The following is a 20,288-nucleotide window of genomic DNA, read 5'->3' as shown; positions in this document are numbered from 1 at the left end:
CTTGGAGGGAGAGTTCCCCTCCCTACAGGAAGCCACGACCACGTGTCACGGCAGAGAAAATGGCCACGGATCCTGTTCATCACCCGATCTGGCGTTCGTGAACAGAAGCAAAATTTTGCGAACGGTGCTGTTCGTGACCCGAATTGGTCGTGAACAGAAGCGTTTGTGACCCGAGGTACCACTGTACATACATACCCAGCAAGAAATGTATGCAGGTAATGTCTCCACTGGCTTGCATACTGGAGACAAAAAAGCTACACTGCCAAAAAAACACCCAAAAAAGATTAGGGGAAGCCTATGTCCAAGAGACAATTTCCTTAAAATTGTGTGCTCTCCCACAGCAGCTAAGCAAAACTGCTGTCCACTAATTTTTAAAGCAAAAAAAAAAGCAATAGCAGTTGCGTAAATGATTTAATGTGGCCTCATGAGTGCAGCGGTGCCCAAAAGTGCTGCAGCACACACACCAGCACTTTTCACAGAGAATCTTTATTCTTAAATGAGTTTCTTTATGTTTTTAATATAATTTTATTGAATAAATTTTTAAACACAATCAAAAAGACAAATATTGGAAAAGAAAGAAAACAAGGAAGAATAGTGAATAAGAAAGAAAGAAAATAGAAATAGAAAAGAAAAAGAAAAAAGAAAAGATTACAAAGAAGCAGCATCCGATCTTTTTGACAGCTGATATAAATGGAGCTTCTTTATGTTTTTAAGGTGCATGACCACTAACTGCCTTTCTTTTTACCCCCCCCCCAAGAAATGAATCACAAGATCAATGTCTGCATCGTACACTAAGATCTATCCATAGGCAACTACAGCACACTACTTAAAGCAAAACGTGAACTCTTCAGATGTTGTTGGACTACTGGCCAACAGGAAGCAGAATACAACCATATTTGGGAAAAGCCCAGCTTTCACTCCATTTTGTCTTCCTTGGATTACAGCTAGGCACAGACACGTGCCTGTATATTAGCACTGTATCTCTGAGACTATTATTCACACAATTTATATCTTGCTTTTTGACAAAAGCTCACAAAGCAATATTATTTCAGTAATTCTCCCAATTGCTAAAAATTCCTTAAAAAGAAAGTTTACAGGGAAAAGGTCAGCTCTCACTAAAACTTTTTCTGCTTTAATACTACTGATGTTATCTAAGTAGCCTTGAATAAAACTCTACTCCAGCACCACACACTTAATATTATAAACTGCTACAGGTAGTCCTCATTTAATGACAATTGGGACCAGAATGTAGGTCACTAAGCGATGTGATCATTAAGCGAATCATCACATGACTGGACCTGATTTTATGACCTTTTTTGCAGCGGTCAAGTGAATCATGTGGTTCTTAAACTAATCATGTGGTCATTAAGTGAATCACATGGTTCCCCATTGATTTTGCTTGCTGGAAGCTGGCTGGGAAGGTCACAAATGGCAGTCACGTGACCCTGGGACACTACAACCATTGTAAGTACAAGCTGGTTGCCAAGTGCCCAGATTGCAATCACATGACTACAGGGGCACTGTGACAATTGTAACGATGGGCACTAGTCATAAGTCACTTTTTAGCACCAGTGTAACTTCAAACAGTTGCTAAATGAATGTTGTTAAGCAAGGACTACTTGTACTGAGCTATTGTAACCACCTGGTTCCACAATTACATCAAAATTACAACCATCTCTGACACTTACCCTTCTTGCAACACTTTGGCTTCTCTCATGCTTTATGTCATCTCTTCTTAGTTGGGGGAAATGAAACAAGATGGAATTGTTTAGCACTGAAAAATGTTTCAACATATTAGGGTCAACAAAGGTGACAGTCTTTCTCTCTAATAGCGCCTTGACTCTGGCCAATGCATGTACCACTATTTCTGAAAAACTCGGATTCTTGTTTAACAAAGTATTTACAAGTTTGAAGTTGCCAGGACTATATCATATTGTATTATAACCACATTTATATCTCACCTTTCCCTATTGCCTCAAGGCAGCTCACATAGCGTCCCTTTATTTTATCCCATAACCTCTCTCTAAAGCAGTGTTTCTCAACCTTAGCAACTTTAAGATATGTGGACTTCAACTCCCAGAATTCCCCAGCCAGCATGTAAGTTGGACTGAGATATAATGACTTGTCCAAGTCATCCATTAAGCCCCATGGTCAAGTGGAGACTTGAACCGGAGCTATTCCAGTTCCACTCCAATACATTAACCACTGTACTACTAGTTCTGTAATTTGATAGTGATGGGAGCTGAGAGTCATTCTCTCAGATTCATGTTTTTGTGTGATCACATCTTTCAAACAGATCAAATCCATGATTTTGACAAATATTTACAGTTCTTGTGAGAAAGATAATTGTACCTGTTCTTTTCACTCTGAGTCATTTGTTGTACCCTCCTCTTCTTTTACTTTTATTCTGCTTGGCCATCACTTTACTTTAAATCTCTCCCACTCTAACCCTTATAGTTTCCTGCTCCCAAAACATGCTTCTTGGCTGGTAAAGACTACTGTACTGTGTCCATAGCCAACTTGGGAAGGCCCTCAATAAAGAGTGGTGAAGGAGAGGATTTACTGGACATCTCTGAATACTCTTTCTAAAAGGACCCAGGAAGATATATTATTTTCAGCCTGCCTGCCACTTGACAATGAAGATACTGAAGTGGTAGATAGCTTATCCCTTTTAGGATCCACCATCAACAGTAAAGAAACAAGCAGTCAAGAAATATGCCACTGGCTAGCACTTAGTAGAGCAGCCATGAAGGCACTGGAAAAGATATTCAGATGCTGTGATGTGCCTATAACTATACCTACAAAGTTCAGAATAGCACAAACCATGATATTCCCTGTGACAGTCTATGGAAGCAAAAGTTGGACTTTGAAGAAGCAGGATAGGAAGAGTATTGACACTTTTGAACTTTGGTGTTTGAAAAGGCTCTTGAGAATACCATGGATAGCCAAAGAAACAAATGAATCATAGAACAAATGAATCCACAGTTCTCACTTGAGGCACAAACAACCAGGCTCAAATTACAATATTTTGGATACATTATGTGAAGATTTAGCTCTCTTGAGGAATACATAATGCTAGGAAAAGTGGAAAGAAAGAGAAGAGGATGACCAGCAGCAAGGTGGATGGACTCAGTTACAGTGGCAATGGGTGCACTGTTGGAAGACCTGAAGGACCAAGTTAGGAACACATCATCATGGAGAATATCTATCTAAGTGGTCACTAAGAGTCAACAACAAGTTGATGGCACATAATCAATCTGCCTACCACTGCATGTGATATGCAAGGTTACAAATGTACTCATTCTCCCATCTGCCGGTGCCCTTTGCACTATTTCCTCTCACCTGAAATACCATAACAAAAATCTTTTCTCATCATGACAGAGGTGATATGATGACCTGCTCTTGCTGTCATGTGCATTTCAGATTACCTGCTTCCTTGGCATACAAGCCCAAACCAATGGAAATGAGAAAAAAAAAGACATCAGCAATGTAGTGATATACTACAGTTTTGCAATACCAAACAATTAAGAAAAGTGTTTAAAGGAAAAAGAAACAGAGCTGAGCGAGGAATATATAGCTGTTCTTGCCACCATTCTTTTCCTTATTTTCAGTACTTTTGACCCCCATTTCTAGGGTACACACAAGGGATTGCATCCAGAGGTACTGAGGATGAGAAAGAAGATAGCGTACATTATAGTCACTTATTCAGTGCTTTTTTTTATAGCAGTCAAGAAAAAGTAAAAGATTTTAAAACAGAGGCAAGCAAAGATAGTAATGGAGGCAAACACAGTTCTCTACACAGGATACAAGAATGTGTAGAAAAGAGCAGATTAATTTAATCTCTTATCCAAATCCAATATTATTTTTACCAATAAACATTTGTATTGCTCAGAAATAGTTTTACTAGACTGGAATTGACAACAGCCTATTCTAAATTAATCTAAAGCCAAGAACATTTTCCAAGGTGGTTCTGGATTTAATTAAAATATCTTCCAATGTTAGAGCTCATAAGTATGAAGTTGAGCAATTCCATACAAAACTTTAGACATAACACTTTTGACTGAATGATATGCGTACTAGCAATTTGGCAAAATGTTTAGTTTCTTCAACCATGTTTCTTTAAATGGAACGCAGGACTGTGAAATCAGTCATACCATCCGAGAGCTCTCAAATACTTAGATGTATTAAGCGGTATGCCATAATTCATGTATCTAGGCTAATCATTTGTCTGATAATCTGTGATGGCTAAGAACTGCAAGACAGGAGAGAATGTTACTTTGTAATGTTTCAAACTTAATTTAAAATGTCATCTTATTTAATGGTGTATCTGAGTTTTGGCACTAATGTTCCAGACAAAAATGTACAAGCATAACACAGATCATCTAATCGGGGTGAGTTAATTCAGTAAATAAATCTGTAGGAAGATGCAATAGGATTTATTTTCCTTATCACTGTGTATTTTCCACCAAAGAATATAATAAATATTTGCACCAAGATAGTTCTTTTAGTGTAAAAAGGTTCCTTATCCATCATATTAAAACTCCACTGTAGGGTAATTTTCTGTACACTGTACATAAGGACAATGGTTTTACTCTTTCCAAATGTATAGAGTTGAACATTAAGAAAGTTTAGTAAGAAACAGAAATCACAAACTGAAAGAATGAACAATTTTATGTTTGCATTTTGTTGGTTATGATGTCATTCAGTGTTTCCATAAGGACTGGCCAAGTGAAAGAACAGAATTAGTTCAGCAATCCAGTGGAAAAATGGTAATCATCACTGCTGTTTTTCTGTGTCAGGCATAAAACAGCAGATATCATTATAGGTTTTGTAAGGCTTCTGACAAGGATTAGGGAAGCCAAAATTATGCTTCCTTATTCTCTTTTGTGGCAGATAATAAGTAAAAACAAATGCCACTGCTGTACAATTGTACAAGTGCTGCTTCCTAACATTCTTCTGTGCTGAAGACTACATATACACAGTGTGGGAACTTCAAAATATTTAAGACAAACATTTTCCAACACACTGAAACCAGGCAGCAAATCACTGTAAATGCATTACAGTCCACTGAAAGACTGAATGGAGGAGCCAGGAAGAGAGGAGCGAGGCTCAGAAGGCATGACAACCCACACACTAAACAGAACATACCCTACCAGAAGCTTTTCTACAGATTTATACAACATTAATGTGCAGGTTACATAAATCTTGTGGATTAAGGAGGTCTGGATAAGAGCTGCTGTAAGAGAAAGAAAGAATGGCTTTTCATAAAATGAGCACTCTCAGAAATTTTAAAATGTAAATTCATTCAACCCCTTTCAGAAAAAAATGAACTTTCACTTTTTTCTATTCTTGTAGCTAACCAAAGTGACAAGGATTTGCTGTTGCTGCTATGTGAGAAAATGGGCAACATCACATATCAAATCCAGTAGCTATTAGTGAGTTTGCATTATTTTTGATACAGTTTAAAAAAAAAACTTCAGTTCTTCATCTAGAAAATGTGCCATTTTTTTCCTTAAAGGCCAAAGTGACCCCATGACTGAAATCAACACCTGTTTCACAGATGTTTTAAAGTTTAACCTCACTGATCTGACCCCACAGCATATCAAATCTGTTTCTTAGGAAGCCCAGGAGTAAGAACAAGAAATAAGGGCCAATTAGCCTATCAACGCTTTCCTGCCTGGACTCCAATCCCAACCCTCCTTTGGACTGCGAAGTGAGGGTTCAGCAAAAGGATCCCCACAAACAAGAAATGCAGCGCAGTCGGAGGAGAGGAAGCCAACTGGCGGCATTCCTTCAGAAACCCAACCAGCCCAAGCCGAGGCCTAACCCGAGAAGGCAGGACGGTCACGGCGCTCCCAGAACAGACGAGGGGCGGCAGCTCCTGCCCCCGAGGTCGGCCTCGCCGCCCGGCTCCGAGGCACGCTGCGCTGCTCTCCCCTCGGCGCGACCCCTCTCCCTCTGCGGCTTCCCGCGCCCCTTCCTTCCCCAGGACGCCTCGCCGCCCGCTTTCCGGGACTGCTCGCCCGCCGCCGCCGCCGCCGCCGCCGCGCCCAGGATCCAGCCCGCCGTTTAACCCCTTTGCCCCCGCGCCCCTCCGACGGAGCAGAAAGGGGGCCCGGAAGCCTCTGCCTCCCGCGCCTCGGTCCGTCCGGCGCTCCAGCCCGGCTCAAGGGGGCCCTTGCCGCCCGCCGCCTCGCCTCCACCCGGCCTCCCCCTCCCGGAGACATCCCTTGCCTGCGACGGGCAGGCTCGCTCGCCTCTTCCTCCTCTCCTGCCTGCCCGGCTCTCGCTCTCCCGCGCCGCTCCTTCCCTCCGGAGACTCACCGCGGCGCTTCGGGGGCGAAAAGCCCAAGCCCAAGCCCAAGCCCGCCCCTCGGCTCGGCTCGGCTCGGCTCGGCTCCGCTCCACACCCCGGGCCTTTCGGCGCAGGGCGCCCGCTCTCTCCGCCGAGGGGACGAACCTGGCGCCCGGTCTTCGGGAGCCCCTTCCTCTGCCGAGCCCCACCCAGCCAGTTTCCCGGGCCGGCCGCTCAGTCTCACCTGCTACCCGCTGCCTCCTCCCTTCAGCTTCTGCTAAGCCACCAAGCCGCGCTGTCTCCCTCTCCCTAACAACAGCTCCCACCTCCTCAACTACTCTCTTCTTCGCCAGTTCGAGCTTCCCGACGCATTCGCTGACTTCGGCAGGAACTGCTCAAAATAATTGGTGAACATTTACGCCTGTCAAAATCTCGCTCCACCTTTCGTTTCCTAAGCATTTTGGTTTCCACTATGGTTTTGCTGCCCTCACTTCTTCGCCTACCTTTGTTTTATTGGTTCGTACTGTTGAAACTGGCGGCTACAATAGGTCAGAGAAGGTGCCATCATTGGGGATATCTCCGCCTCCCGATTCCGGAACCACTATAAGTGCCTCGCTCTGGTTGTTTGGTTGCACAGTATGGACGGATGTGGTCGGTGGAGAGGTGTTCGTGTACCTGCTCTTAAGAGTACCCTCCCCCTTCTCCAGGAGGAAACGATGCCGTTATGGTCCTTATGATAAACTGTTGCAGATATATATATGGAATCAGATCTGGGAGAAATTCCTAATTATCCATAAGCACTGAACCATGTATTGGAGAAGAAAACAATACATCCAAAGCATTTCCAATAGCCAGTTGATGCTTTGATGCATTGGTAGGCAGAAAGAACTGCCTTCCTAGCAAAAGTCGTGCCTGCTTCTTCCCCAGTAGACCCCTAGTGTTTTCCTTAAAAGTGGTTCAAGCCTATCAAAAATCTGTCTTCCTCCATCCTGCTTCTCCTCCATTCAGATAAACCTACCAGAGTCATAATCTTACACATATTTCTCAGACAGTTGAACTGTGAGCAAGAAAAAATAATAATTTTATTTTTTCTAATTTTACTCACAAGTAGTTTCAATTAATGGAATCTACAATGTGTTTAAAGGATCAGGTTATGAAAACAAAATTTATTAAAATTTGCAAAAAAGGGAGGATGGAATTATGTTTTCACTGTGTTTGTAATTTTGCTTTTTTTTCCCCCTCTATGACTGAAAAGAAGATTTTGACAATTTGGTAATGCAAACTTGTTTGGTGCTGTAGAAAAAGGTTCTGCTTTTTCAGTAAAAATATCAAATTAATGCTTATTTATCATAATTATTTTATCAATATTCCCTAACTCTGTTTATTTAGAAGCAAGCTACAATGCTTCCATGGATCCATACGCCTTAGGGCTAAAAATTATGTACAACTTTCTATTATATATGTCTACATCAAATAAGTGTATTTAAAATTGTGGCCTAAAACACAAGTATTCTGGAGCTTTTGCATTTTAGAAGGAGTTATGGTTACATTTGTGTGCATTGTCTTTGTCATTCACATGGTAATAGTATCTCTTATTTAGTTATTTATTTCCCATTTACATTGGAAATCACTCTGGAAGACTAGCTGAAGAAAGGCGTTAAAAGATGACACTTTCATTAGATTTACAGTTGCTTAAAGATAACAATCACTTCTGACACTGTAGCTAATTGTAACCAGTTTCAGCACTACTTGTTGAAAACCTCTTGGTGGAATGCTTAATAGAGATAAGCCTCAAATCTTCAAAATGATTCTGCCGTACATTTAATTTTGAGCTGTTTATGTTTTGAGCTTTTCATCTACAGGTTTTGTGCACATGTTGGAGTGTCTAATGTAAATCTTTACTTTCCACAGTGACAGAGACATATTATAGGGTAAAAAAAAAATAGTGTTGAAAACAATGTGGTTCTAACTTTGAAAAAATGTGGAAAGGAAATGTAGAAAGTGCAGTTATCAAAGTAAACAAAGAGAAAGACCAGAAGACATATATAATTTTCAGCACCAAGGCTTTAAACACAATATTATCTTTCAAATACTAAAAATGGGAATCAGTCTATGGTTTAGGTTTGTTTTCACAAGTAACTCAATCTCCTTGTTGATTTGGACTCCAACTGGTCTGGTCCAGTCAAAGTGATGGAGGCGCAGTCAAGCTCTGTAAGGAGTTTGGGAGGAATTTAACCCTGTACCTCCTGAGGAAGTGGACAGAATCCTTAGCACTGTTAACCCAACCACTTCTTTGTTAGACTCTTGTCCCTTCTGACTTGTAAAGCCTGTTTGAGAGCTGACATGCAGTTGGGTAGATACAGTGATGCTGGCCTCTTTGAGAGAGGGAGTGGTTCCGGAATTCTGAAAATTCTGGAAAATGTTCATCCAGGCTCCAACCTTCCTTTTTTAGAGAAGGTAGCTGACAGGATGGTCAGATTGCAGTTACAGAGAAGCCTGAGGAAATTGATTATCTGGACCCTTTTCAATCAAGTTTCAGGTCTAGACATAGTACGGAGATGGCATTGGCTGCATTTGTCAATGACCTATGGTGAAGTTGGGTTGGGTTGCTACCATCCTGGCCATCTCTCAGTGGCTTTCCAAATCCTCAACCATTATTTTGGACTGACTGCAGAGTATAGTGGTTCTCCTCCTTTCTCCATGTCTGGTTCCAGTCAGTATTGGTTGGAGGAAGAGGTTGAGCCTGAAATCCCTAATTTGTGGATTGCCTCAGGGTTTGATACTCTCTCCTCTCCTGTTTAATGTCTACATGAGACTGTTTGGGGAGGTTGTCTGTCAGTTTGGGGTCAGGTATCATCAGTACACTGATGTCAGCATTGCGAGGTAGTACTGACAAGAAGCACACCCAGCAGTACTAATTCTAATTTTATTGTAATGTTACATTAACAGCATCTTGCATGTCTGAAAGTACATACCCCACCACCACCACCTTTACAGTCCAAGGAACTAGGAAGGGTCTCTTCTGAGATGTTTACCATCCTTCTGCAGGCTCAGCTACCACTTGTCTGACCATTGTCTAGTGTATGGCTCTTCTACCTGTTCCCCAAGGTCATTCCCACATACCATTACAGCTGATGAGACTCAATTGTACATCTTGACCCTTGGCCAACCAAGCAATGCTGTCAAGATTTTCCCTAGTACCTGAAGCAATTGGAGGCTGGAAGGGGAAGAATAGCTCAGGGTTAGCCCTAGCAAGACTGAGTGGCTTTGGATATTTGGGCCTCCTGGTGTTGAGAACCTTCCATCTTTGACTCTGAACTGGGTGACATTGCCCCACTTGGATTGGTGTATAATCTGGGAGTCTTCCTGGACTTCAAACTGTTACTCAAAGAGCAGCTGGCAGCTTTGGCCAGGAAGACCTTTGCACAGGTGCACCCATTCCTGGATCCAGAGGCCTTCCTCATAGTTGTTCATGCCTTGATCTCCTCATGGATGGGCTATTGCAATCTGCTGTACATGGGGCTACCCTTGAAGATCACTCAGAAGCTACAGTTGGCCCAGAATGCAGCAGCACAAGTAGTGATAGGCAAGTCCTGCTATGCCAATATAGTACCCCTGCTATGTGAGCTGCCTGATTATCAGTTAGCTGCCAAGTGCAATTCAATGTGCTGATTATTCCCCATAAAACCTACATGGCATAGGACCTAGCTATCTGAGCAATCACCTGTCTCTTGTTGTGTGGGCTGTCCTGTGTGCCCTACCCTCTCATTTGTATTAATTTGAATTAGGCAGTCCAAGTGAACGTTCAGTTTTGAACCTACTTGATTATAGTGATGGTAGAAAGGAAATAATGCCTCTATGACTAGTATGTTAAAGGATGGTTCATTGGTACAGGTTACTGGTTTTCCTGCACTTCTAGTCTTCAAGTACATATCAGTTTAACTCTGCAGTATGGAAGTCCTCTATTGACTTAGACTGATGCATCTGCTGTGGTCTAACTCATCCCTTCCCAATCTGATGCTCTCCAATGGGCTAGGACTATAATTCCCAGATTTGCCAATCAGCATAGACAAACTGCCTAGGAATCCTGGGAGTTAGGAGCAAAATGTTATCTGAAGGGCACCATGTTGGGAAAAGCAGACATTTTCTGGCTTCAGTGATCATATTCTTGTAAATCCCATATCAAACTATTGTAAATTAGGGTTTGCCTCTGAAGATATTTGAAAACTGCAAATATACCTGTGACACTGCTAACTGGAACTGAGTGATATATGATCGCTTCCATTTTTCCAAAATTATTGGCTTCCAAATTATTTCAGTTTAACACACTAGTTTTCATCTTTAAAACTCTTAAGGCTAGTATTTCTGAAGGTTGCCATCTGTGCTTGTCTATAAACAAAGATCTTCACTCAGCTTCACTTGCCCTGTATAGGATCCCAGATTTCCCAATCAGCATAGTTCCTATCCTGATGTCACTTCAAACGAATAGGTTTTCATTTTTCCTATTTACATTGCTATAATGTTATTTGATTTCTTTGTTTATTTCTCCCAGTGTGCTTTTTAAAATACTGTTCTTTTATACTGTAATAGTCTAGCCAGACACTATATGAAACCCAAATAGCCGTCTACTCAGAAATAATTTCCACTAGGTATTGTTGGTAGCTTTGAATGAATGCATACTCCTGACATCTCTTTGGGTGACATTCCTAGTACGTCCAGTTAGTTGCTAAGTCTGAAAAGGCATTCTGCCTTGAGAGCTGCTATAAGGACACAGTACAGTACTGAATACTGAACAAGAGGAGCTACTGCACCATCTCCTTATAAGGTATGTCAATATGGGCAGAGTGCATAAAGCCTGTATTATTTAGAGATCAAAGCATGTTAGACAAAGTTGTATAATAAGTAGAGAAGCTATATCTGCCAAAATTCTTTCTGTATAATGAAGTTGTTAGAGACACAGGAACATCTCATTGGACCTTTTCTCTTGACCATAAAATGATTTAATACATTCTGTTATCATGACCTTTGCCCTCAGTATAGGATGAGTGCAAGCAAGCAGGTTAATTGTGCACACTGTCTCTGTTCTGCTTGACCATAGCGTTTCTTAGTGCAGTGATTTTTCAGTTTCTCTTCTGGTTCATTTTGTTACTTTCCTTCACATCACTAGCTCTCCCTTCCTCTCCCTTTAAAAGTAAGAAACTTGGAGTCCCGAAGTCTAAAGCTTTGTGTTTAGTCATTGGTTGTTGAGAAACCACAGACAGGATCTTTTCATTATCACCAAGTGAGCAATCCTTAGATGTCATGTTTTGTGAATATCAAGTGAGCCTTAATAAGTCTAACTCTTCCAAAGGAAGAAGAAGAAAAAGACACAAGGTTTACTGCAAATAAAATGGGTCATGGTTAAAGAGTTCATGCACTCTTGCACATGGGTGTGTATGTATATATGTATTATCCATTTAAATATAATTTGGATGTTATCATAGCTTTATATATCTTAGCAAGAAAACAAGAGAGGCTTTGCTACACATCTTTATCTTTCCATTTAAATATATCTCATAGTGACTAGGTTTTTTTTTTAATGTACTTTTGTTATTAAGCCATTTGAGTTAGACTAGCCAAATTTAGATGAAGCTCATTTTCTCAGTGGAACTCTGTGTGCAAGATAATTAGGATTAAGGATCACAAAGAAACAGAATGGGAGAATCCTGGAGAGAGAGAGGGAGCGTGAGCTGCCATTGGAGGTAAGCCAAAGTCTTAGATAAGAGACGCTTCATTAAGTGAACTAGTGCATTCAGAGTGTTAAGAGGAAGGGAGGGTGAAGGGTAGCAACAAGCTCTTGAGAAACAGTCTTTTGAACAAGCACTTAGTCTTGCTATCTAGCCATGGATGTCACAGTAATCACAATGGAGCACAGATTTTACAATTCTGTCCAGTGTCTTTACTGTGTTGATCTACTGGATGCCACTGGACTGAATGGAGAGGTTTGTCAAAGCCTTCTTTTTTTGGAAATGTACAAGAACATGCTTGGAAATGTTCTTCTCCCATAATAGGCTGTTGCTTTTGGCAGCTCAGCAAAAGTGACAAGACAGGACCCAAGTGGGAAAAAAAGCTCAAAAGAAGTGATAAATCAAGATTAGATTGGGTCAGCTCTAAACAAGCAGGAATGTCTGTCCCATATGTACATAAATGTAGTTGTTCATAACACATATGAAAATGAAGGGCAAGAAGCAGAGATATCAATGGATGCTTTATTCATTCTAATATTAAAGGATCTATAGGAACAACGCAAAGGGACTTTCCATTCAACTTCTCTCCCATATTAGTCTGGAAAGTTCAACTTTCTGAGACCAGTTTTGAGAATACCTGAAGGATTTCAAGAGCAAAATCCCTCTCCATATTTTGATCACAAAGAATCTACGTGCAGGCAATTTCTAGCTGATAGAGAAATCTATATTAAGACGACTTCCTTCCTCCAAAAACACACTGGTTCTCACTTGGAGTTGGTTCTTGCTTTTAGAGCTCTAAATCACTAAACGTTTAGTCACATGAAAGATTATCTTCTTGTTCAGTATTTGAATGCCTTTTCTGGAATATTTTGTTATCTGAAGCATGGCAGTCGGTGGCCACTTAAAAATCATCCTAAGAAAAGAAAATGAACCAAAAATAAGGATAATTATAATAATCCTTATTTTTAATCATTATAATTATAATATGCATATTTTTGCATGTGCTAATGTGTATATTTAGAAATAATTGACACACTTCAAGTTGAGGTATAATACCTCACCCCATTGTTAAAAAGATTGTGGTCATGTGAAATTTTTGCCTATTCATTCTTTTGACCAAGTGCTGTAGATGAACAACTTCATGGCCTCTGTTCCTCCTACTTTTGACTTTTATCTTTAAGATGGACTTTGGCTGGATAGCTCGTCAAACAAGGGAATGTCCTCTCACAGCCTTTTAAATAGAGGGCATTCTTCAGTAGAGTGAGATATGGCCACGTTAATAACAAGAGCTTTTCTGTTACAGAACTAGCTCTCAAAAATATCATGGGGAAATCCACTCAGCCCCGATGCTAAATCCTTTTAAATACTAAAACTTTGTTTTCCAGACAGGACTTTATATACACATGAGTTGTGTTCTGCTTTTTTTTATTTTTGAGGCTGTTCCTGCTGCCATTTTAATTTTGGATTTTCATCATTACTGATTACCTATTTTATCCTCTGTTGGAGTGTTTGGTTTTGTTTTTAACTGATTTTATGATTATATTTGCATGGTTCAGATGTGATACATCTTACATTGTGAGCTGTTTCTTCTTAAAAACAGTTCATACTTTGTTCTACAATAAGTAATATAGTAGTGTGCAGTGAAGTACTGTATGCATGGAAGCTCTTATAATTTTCCTCTTAGTTTCTGGTTCGTTGTGGGTCTGTATTTTACAAGATATAAAATATAGGCCCCTAACTTAATCTGGCAGAAGATACACCAGTTTTAAAATAAGATGGTTTCTGGTCCAGGTAATACATGTTGTTTTCCTTCTACCATGTTAGGATAGTTTAGCTACACCCTTTGAGATGGAAACTGAAAAGTACATTGAAAAATATAAACTAGTTTCTAAAGCATAATTTATCTCTCTTTTGAAAAATTATTTCCTTCTTTCCTAAAATGTGTCTTACAGGTTGGTAAGACCCAGATAACATTGTCTTCATCTTTAATTAAATATTTGATTGATTGATTGATTGATTGATTGATTATGTGCCATTGGTCATTGTCAACTGTTGGTGAGCACTTAGATTTTCTCCATGACGATCTATCCCTAACCTGGTCTTTCAGGTCTTCCAATGGTGCAGTCATAGCCACCGTAACTGAGTCCATCCACCTTGCTGCTGGTCATCCTCTTCTCTTTCCTTCCAGCTTTCCCAGCATTAAAGCCTTCTCCAGAGAGCTAGGTATTCACATAATGTGTCCGAAATAGGATTATTTGAGCCTGGTCATTTGTGCTTTGAGTGAGAAATCTGGGTTGATTTGTTCAATGATCCATTTGTTTGTTTTCTTGGCTGTCCATGGTATTCTCAGGAGTCTTCTCCAACACCAAAATTCAAAGGCATAAATACTTGTCCTATCCTGCTTTTTCAAAGTTCAACTTTCACTTCCATAGAGTGTCACAGGGAATACTATGGCTTGCACGATTCTGATCTCTGTAGGTACAGACACATCATGGCATTTGAATATCTTTTCCAAGGTCTTCATGGCTATTCTACCAAGTGCTAGTCAGTGGCATATTTCTTGACTGCTTACTGTTGAAGGTTGATCCTAAAAGGCAGAAGCTATTCACTGCTTTTGATATTTTCATTGTAATTTCTAAGGCTGGTTGTTGTACCTGTTGTCATTAGTTTGGTCTTCTTTATATTGAATTATATTTAATTTTAGTCCCATTTTTTTCAATGTGCTCCTTGACTTTTATTACTAGAGCTTGCAGATCCTTTGCACTTTTGGCTATCAGGGTAGTGTCATAAAATTGCAGAAACTCAGTGTTCTTTTATAATTAAAACAGTTGAAAATCTCTTTTCCTGCTTATCAGTTTATTTTATTTATGAACCGATGGATTAAGAAGAATATCTAGGTATGTTTTTAGCTGAATAATTGAATCTTCCTTTCAGTATTTACTCAGCAATCTCCCATCCTTCCACCAAAGTTCTGTGTAAGTATTTGGGTTTTTAAGCAGAGTCACTTCATGAATAGCTAGTGGGAATTTTTAAAAAAATCAGTAAGGAATTTTAATTCTTGCAGATTTTGTAACAAGGTTTAACTTCTTCTCAGACTTCCTGAAACTTAATGTAAATTCAATCCAATCTCAGCCCAATACCATTCTGGGTATTAGTATCAATGCGATCTCTATAAATGCCATACACAACTAGTATAAATGTATTCAACAGTGCTTGAAGATGGGGGCTACATGTTGGGGAGGCTGCGCTAACATTTTTTTAGGAGCCTGAGGGCCACAGTAGGTGGGAAAATGACGCAGACTTAACAAAGCTGTGTTGTTCCTCAGATTTTGGGTGGAGTTTCTTTGTCTTTAAACTATATTAAGTCTGTTGTATAATTTGCACTGTAATTTTCTGCTGCTTCCTACCTCAAAATTGTGATAAACTGTGCCACCAGTTTTAGTCAGAGGAGGTTCTGGGAGCCACAATTAAGGTACCAGGGAGGTGGTGTGGTAGATTATCTACCTCGATTCTAGAAGGCCATAGAATATATATTTTAATCCCCTTCTAATTGTTTGTGGGACTCATCTGATTCCCCAATCTGCAGTTCTTCACTATGGCTACTTTAAGATTCATTGCTCTTAACATTGCCAAGAGAGATGTTGTACAACTACTCCATCTGTCTTTCTTAATTTAATCATTATGATTTTAAAAAATTGAAGTAGTGATAGAGGGAAGTGAAGATTACAAAGATTAAAGCAGCATTTGAAACCTCATATAATCCTGGGAACAAAGCAGGGCAATTACATAATAAAAGCTTCATTTAAAAGGAACCTATGCTTTCTTCTTGTAGTCTGTTTTAGTAGAAGATGGAAATCCATCTCTGTGTCACTTTGGGTGTTTTTAGGCAGCCTACCCTGGGTTTGGTCAGATATTCCCTTTAAGTTATGTTTTACTGAAGAAGCCATAGTGGCCTGGTTTACAGCAAACATTGACCCACAAAGAGGCTTACAAAACACGATGTGGCTAAATACATAAGTCTCAACCAAACCAACCAACCAAACATTAGTGTGATATGTGATTGTAGCTGCCTATATACATTAGCTACAAGAATTTTCCATTTGAGTAGAAGAGCTTTCCTAGCACCCTTAAAACTTTTCTCACATTCAGAATGTAACAAGTTCCCAAAGTACCAAAGAGAGCACACCAATGAATTCTAATTGGAGAATGACTAGAAGGCAGGAAGTGGAATATCTGGTGGTCATCAGGAATCATAGAAGTGAAGGTTGTTTGACATCTTTGGGTTAGAGATACTCTTGGATGGGTGCAAAAATTATGCTCCAGAAGATAGTTAAAGGTTTCAGTTCAGGCAAGGATGAACATCCTTTGAATGTTACTTTGTGGAGGCATACAAATGCAGAAACATCAGCACTAAAAGGGAGTTTGAATAATTATAGGTTGAGCCATACCACAAAACAACATAACTACTAATATAATAAGAAGACAGCAAATACTTAACATTTTGTTATATTTTTATTGCCAAGAATAGAGCAAGATGCTTGTGGATTTTCTGCTTTATATGCCACAATAATTTCCAGCTTCACCTGACTTAGCAAATGTCTTGTGCTAATCCTGATTGTTGAAATTATGTCTTGTTTCTCTTGGCCATCTATTCTACGGCTGTATGCACAAAACACACTAAGCAGTGTTTATTTAACCTTGATTTACTACATAAACCACAGTGTTTGGGTTTATACTGATGGATAAACCATGATTTTCATATCACCCCAGACTGAAGGCACACAACATTCGAAGCCACGATAAACCAGTTTGCCTTAGATTGTTGGGAGTTAGTTAAGATACCATCTGTGTCTTAACTAACATTCTTCTTCTGATGTTCTTTATTGAATTAGCCCAAAACTGGGAGTTCCTGGAACTCAACTTTGACAAGCATTGTTGAGATGAAGGAGGACTATTATTACAGCTTTTAATTTTGTTTGTGGGTTCTTGATTGTTTTGTGACAGGCATCAAGAGATAATGCTCATGAAAACATAAATTCAGTATTTTATTAACATGAATACATGTCAGTGATGAAAATGTAGATTTATTTAAAATATTGCCTTGTAAAAATAACATTGAGTTCTTTACCCTTAACTACTCCATCACAGAATGTGGTCCCTATGAATAATTTGGACGTTTTAAATAAATGTTTGAAAAGAGCTAGGTGTGCCTTAGAAGGATCAGGCAGCAAACAGAGCTTGTGGATTTTATTAAACACTTATCTCCCTGCTCCCACCATATTTTGAGCACTGATATTTGATCTCCTGGAGATCTAGCTAGGCCAAGGTCAGAGAGCATCCAGACTGCAGAAATCCTCACTTAATCTTTTCTCTGATAGCTGGATTCCTTGAAAAAGAAAAAGAAAAGACTCTCTAACTTTATGACAGTTACTTCCACAAATAGGAACAGCGTGATGGCTAAAAAGCCTATATTCTTCAGATGAAGAGTCTTTGGGCCACTGCCCACCTGAAGTAAATATGATCTGGCAACATCTTTCAAGTCCTCATGAAGTTACCTTCATCTCATCCCCATGAGTGAGTGAGCCTTAAGCCATGAACAGCTGTACTGGTATTAAAGTTGTGTTTTCCCCCAACACTGTCCAAGGGCAGTCTCAAGCCATGTAACCCATTACCTTGTCAGGTGACTGGCAGTGATTTAAAAAGAAAAGCATACAGGCAACCAGTAGTTTTACAACAGATATAGCAAAGTTCATGCTGATGTAGTTTCCTGCTGACTCAAGGATGGGTGGAAACCACTTCAACTCACCAGTGGGGAAAAACGCTCCCCTAGACAAGGAACTCAATTGGAATAGCACCAAGTGACCATAGTGCCCTGAATCTAGATGAAAAGCTGTTTTATATTTTCTTTTCCTATTAGCAAGCTGAAGCTAATATCCCCAGAAACAGAAAACTCAGCCTGTCTCTTAGTGCTGGGTAGGTCATAAACCCAGTGCAGGACAATTTTTTTCAGCACTGCAACACAATCCTGCTGAGTTTAATTCTCTTGATATCTGGTTGAAGTTTATAAGAGTAATGATGCTCTTCTCACATCAAGCTGAGAGGCTGTTTGACAAGGAGAGTTCTACAAGGAAGTAAAAAAAAATAATTCTGCCTAGGCAGATTTACTCCTGCAATGCTGAGAATGGCTGCCACAGTACACAAATATGCTGCCAAGGGCAGATGGGACAAGGGTGACAGGATTAATCCCAAATGCTGCACCAAAATGAACAGCTGGTCCTTGCACTGAAATAAAGAATACATAGAAGCCATAATCAGTACTGAAGAATGCAGCTGATTTTGTAGTTAGTCATTGATACCATTATACAAAAAGAGAAGCAGAATCTAGTCTTCTGCACCCATTTAAACTTATGAGTTTTCAAAGAACATATTTGCTCTGTCCTAACACAGAATATTATTATGGTATTTTCTGCTGTGAAAATTACATTATGACAGTGTAGTATGTGAACCGTGTTATTGTACAGTTAAAACTGTATGAAAGGGTTCACAGTGTATAAAAGTTACTGCCCTGTAGTCCTCAGGAGTCAAGAATGACTCAAAATCCCCCACCCCTCCAAATTTAGAGTTCTCTACCATCATTTAGGTAGGTCACTGCAGTGGCCTCCAGCACAGAACAGCTGACGGTCACAAGGCAGATGGGTAAATGCATGTGTGCTTTCGATGGGAAAAACTACTTTGAGAGACTATCTTACAGAAAACAATCTAAAATTGGACCTATGTCCACACTTCTGCTGGCATGTTCCATTTTAGGAGACTGGCATATTTTGAGTCACATGAAAAAAAAAAAAGTATGGTGCTACAGCATGTCTAAATCCTTTTTTGTTACTAACATAATTTTGAATTCCTAATGCATTGATGATTACACAGAACTTACATCTTTGTATTTTTCCATGGTTTTGCTTTTTTCCTTACTTGGCTCCCTAATATTCCTACTTGGCTCCCTGGTTTTGCTTTTTTCCTACTTGGCTAGCAAACTTATATTAACTTACTGAAAATTCTCAATCTAGCTGGGAGTGACACATGTACTTCAGGAACTGAATTATATATTGTATTGATGCATTTTTAAAAATATATGTTTCTTAAACATTTGCAGTAACTTTCCAATGGGTCCTAGATTGTTTGCCTCTGTATGACATGTATGGGATTCATCAGCTTTTTAGCCCTTGTGCTTCTGCTGATACAGTGCTTATATATATCAGATAAATTTTATTTTTTCATAAACAGATGTCTTCCATTTCATGGTGCTGGCAAAATATTTAATTCTCCATATAATTATTGCCATTTATTTGAGACAGTAAAGCAACATAACATTTTTATATATCATACTACCACCTAGTGGAGAGCTGTTTCTTCATACACTAGTGACATCTTATACCACAGGCTGCACATGGAATTCCTGGATTATTTTAGTTACCTCCAGCTAGTAGTTTGACAATAATCATGATTCCAAGAAAGTAATGTAAGCTAGAGTACCTAAATAAAGATCTATATGCATGTACATATAGCCACCAGGGAATTCTAGGGCTGTAGGCTAGACTGGAAAGTTTAAAAAAAAAAAGGTGGAAAAATGTAATAGCAAGCACTTCTGTATTATTGTCAAGAAAACTACACGACATGTCTATGAAATAACCAAGAGCTGATTTCAGCTACAAGGAGATCATACCATTACTTTACAGTCTGTAACAATTAGATGCATGGAAGCTGATTAAAATAAAAGGGTTCATGTACTTCTAATTCTGTACGAGATTGAATTGTGTATCTCAAATTGATTTAAATCCAAACATCTTTCCCTATATAGTTTGTGAAGAGGAATTATACTATAGAAGCTTCTTGACATGAAGAAGTTACATTCTGGCAAAACATGCTATAGTTTTGCTTCTACCTGTTTGGGATTAAACATTTCACATTATTCTCTTTTGTCAAATTACTATATTCTACAGACTCTAGATTCCTATGGAATGAATCTTCCATGGGATTAATTAATGATGTGCAGCATATTTACATATAATAATGAGTTGTATATTTTTTCATATAAAATGTTGATTCTTTAAAAAAACCCCACTGAATTGGACTGCTCTGTACACCTAAGGCTCTAACCAAACCATTGAAAAATACTCTCATTACATTAAATATTTTAAAAGAAAGTGAAAGAATTGTCAAGACACATAAATGACAGTAATACAAGTTTCTCTGCTTTGGTTTTAATATTT

General features: G+C 39.3%; 1 protein-coding gene across 6 annotated transcripts in view; it reads right to left on the bottom strand.

Moving 5' to 3' along the window:
- NUMB (NUMB endocytic adaptor protein) overlaps window positions 1-6,744 on the bottom strand; it is an 82,007-nt gene extending 75,263 nt beyond the window's left edge. The window contains exon 1 of one of the 6 annotated variants that reach the window (XM_088145546.1): window positions 6,540-6,744. The gene's annotated coding sequence lies outside the window, so the exon portion shown is untranslated. The other 5 variants (XM_088145549.1, XM_088145550.1, XM_088145551.1 and 2 more) reach the window with 5 other exon arrangements.
- Window positions 6,745-20,288: the final 13,544 nt, after the last annotated feature.

The sequence above is a fragment of the Python bivittatus genome, unplaced genomic scaffold (assembly GCF_059951505.1).
Source record: "Python bivittatus isolate LINGU-HERP-01145 unplaced genomic scaffold, Pbiv_v1 ctg000480_np1212, whole genome shotgun sequence".
NCBI classification, from domain to species: domain Eukaryota; kingdom Metazoa; phylum Chordata; class Lepidosauria; order Squamata; family Pythonidae; genus Python; species Python bivittatus.
The sequence above is the reverse complement of the archived record's forward strand: the minus strand, read 5'-3'. Positions and strand labels throughout refer to the sequence as shown.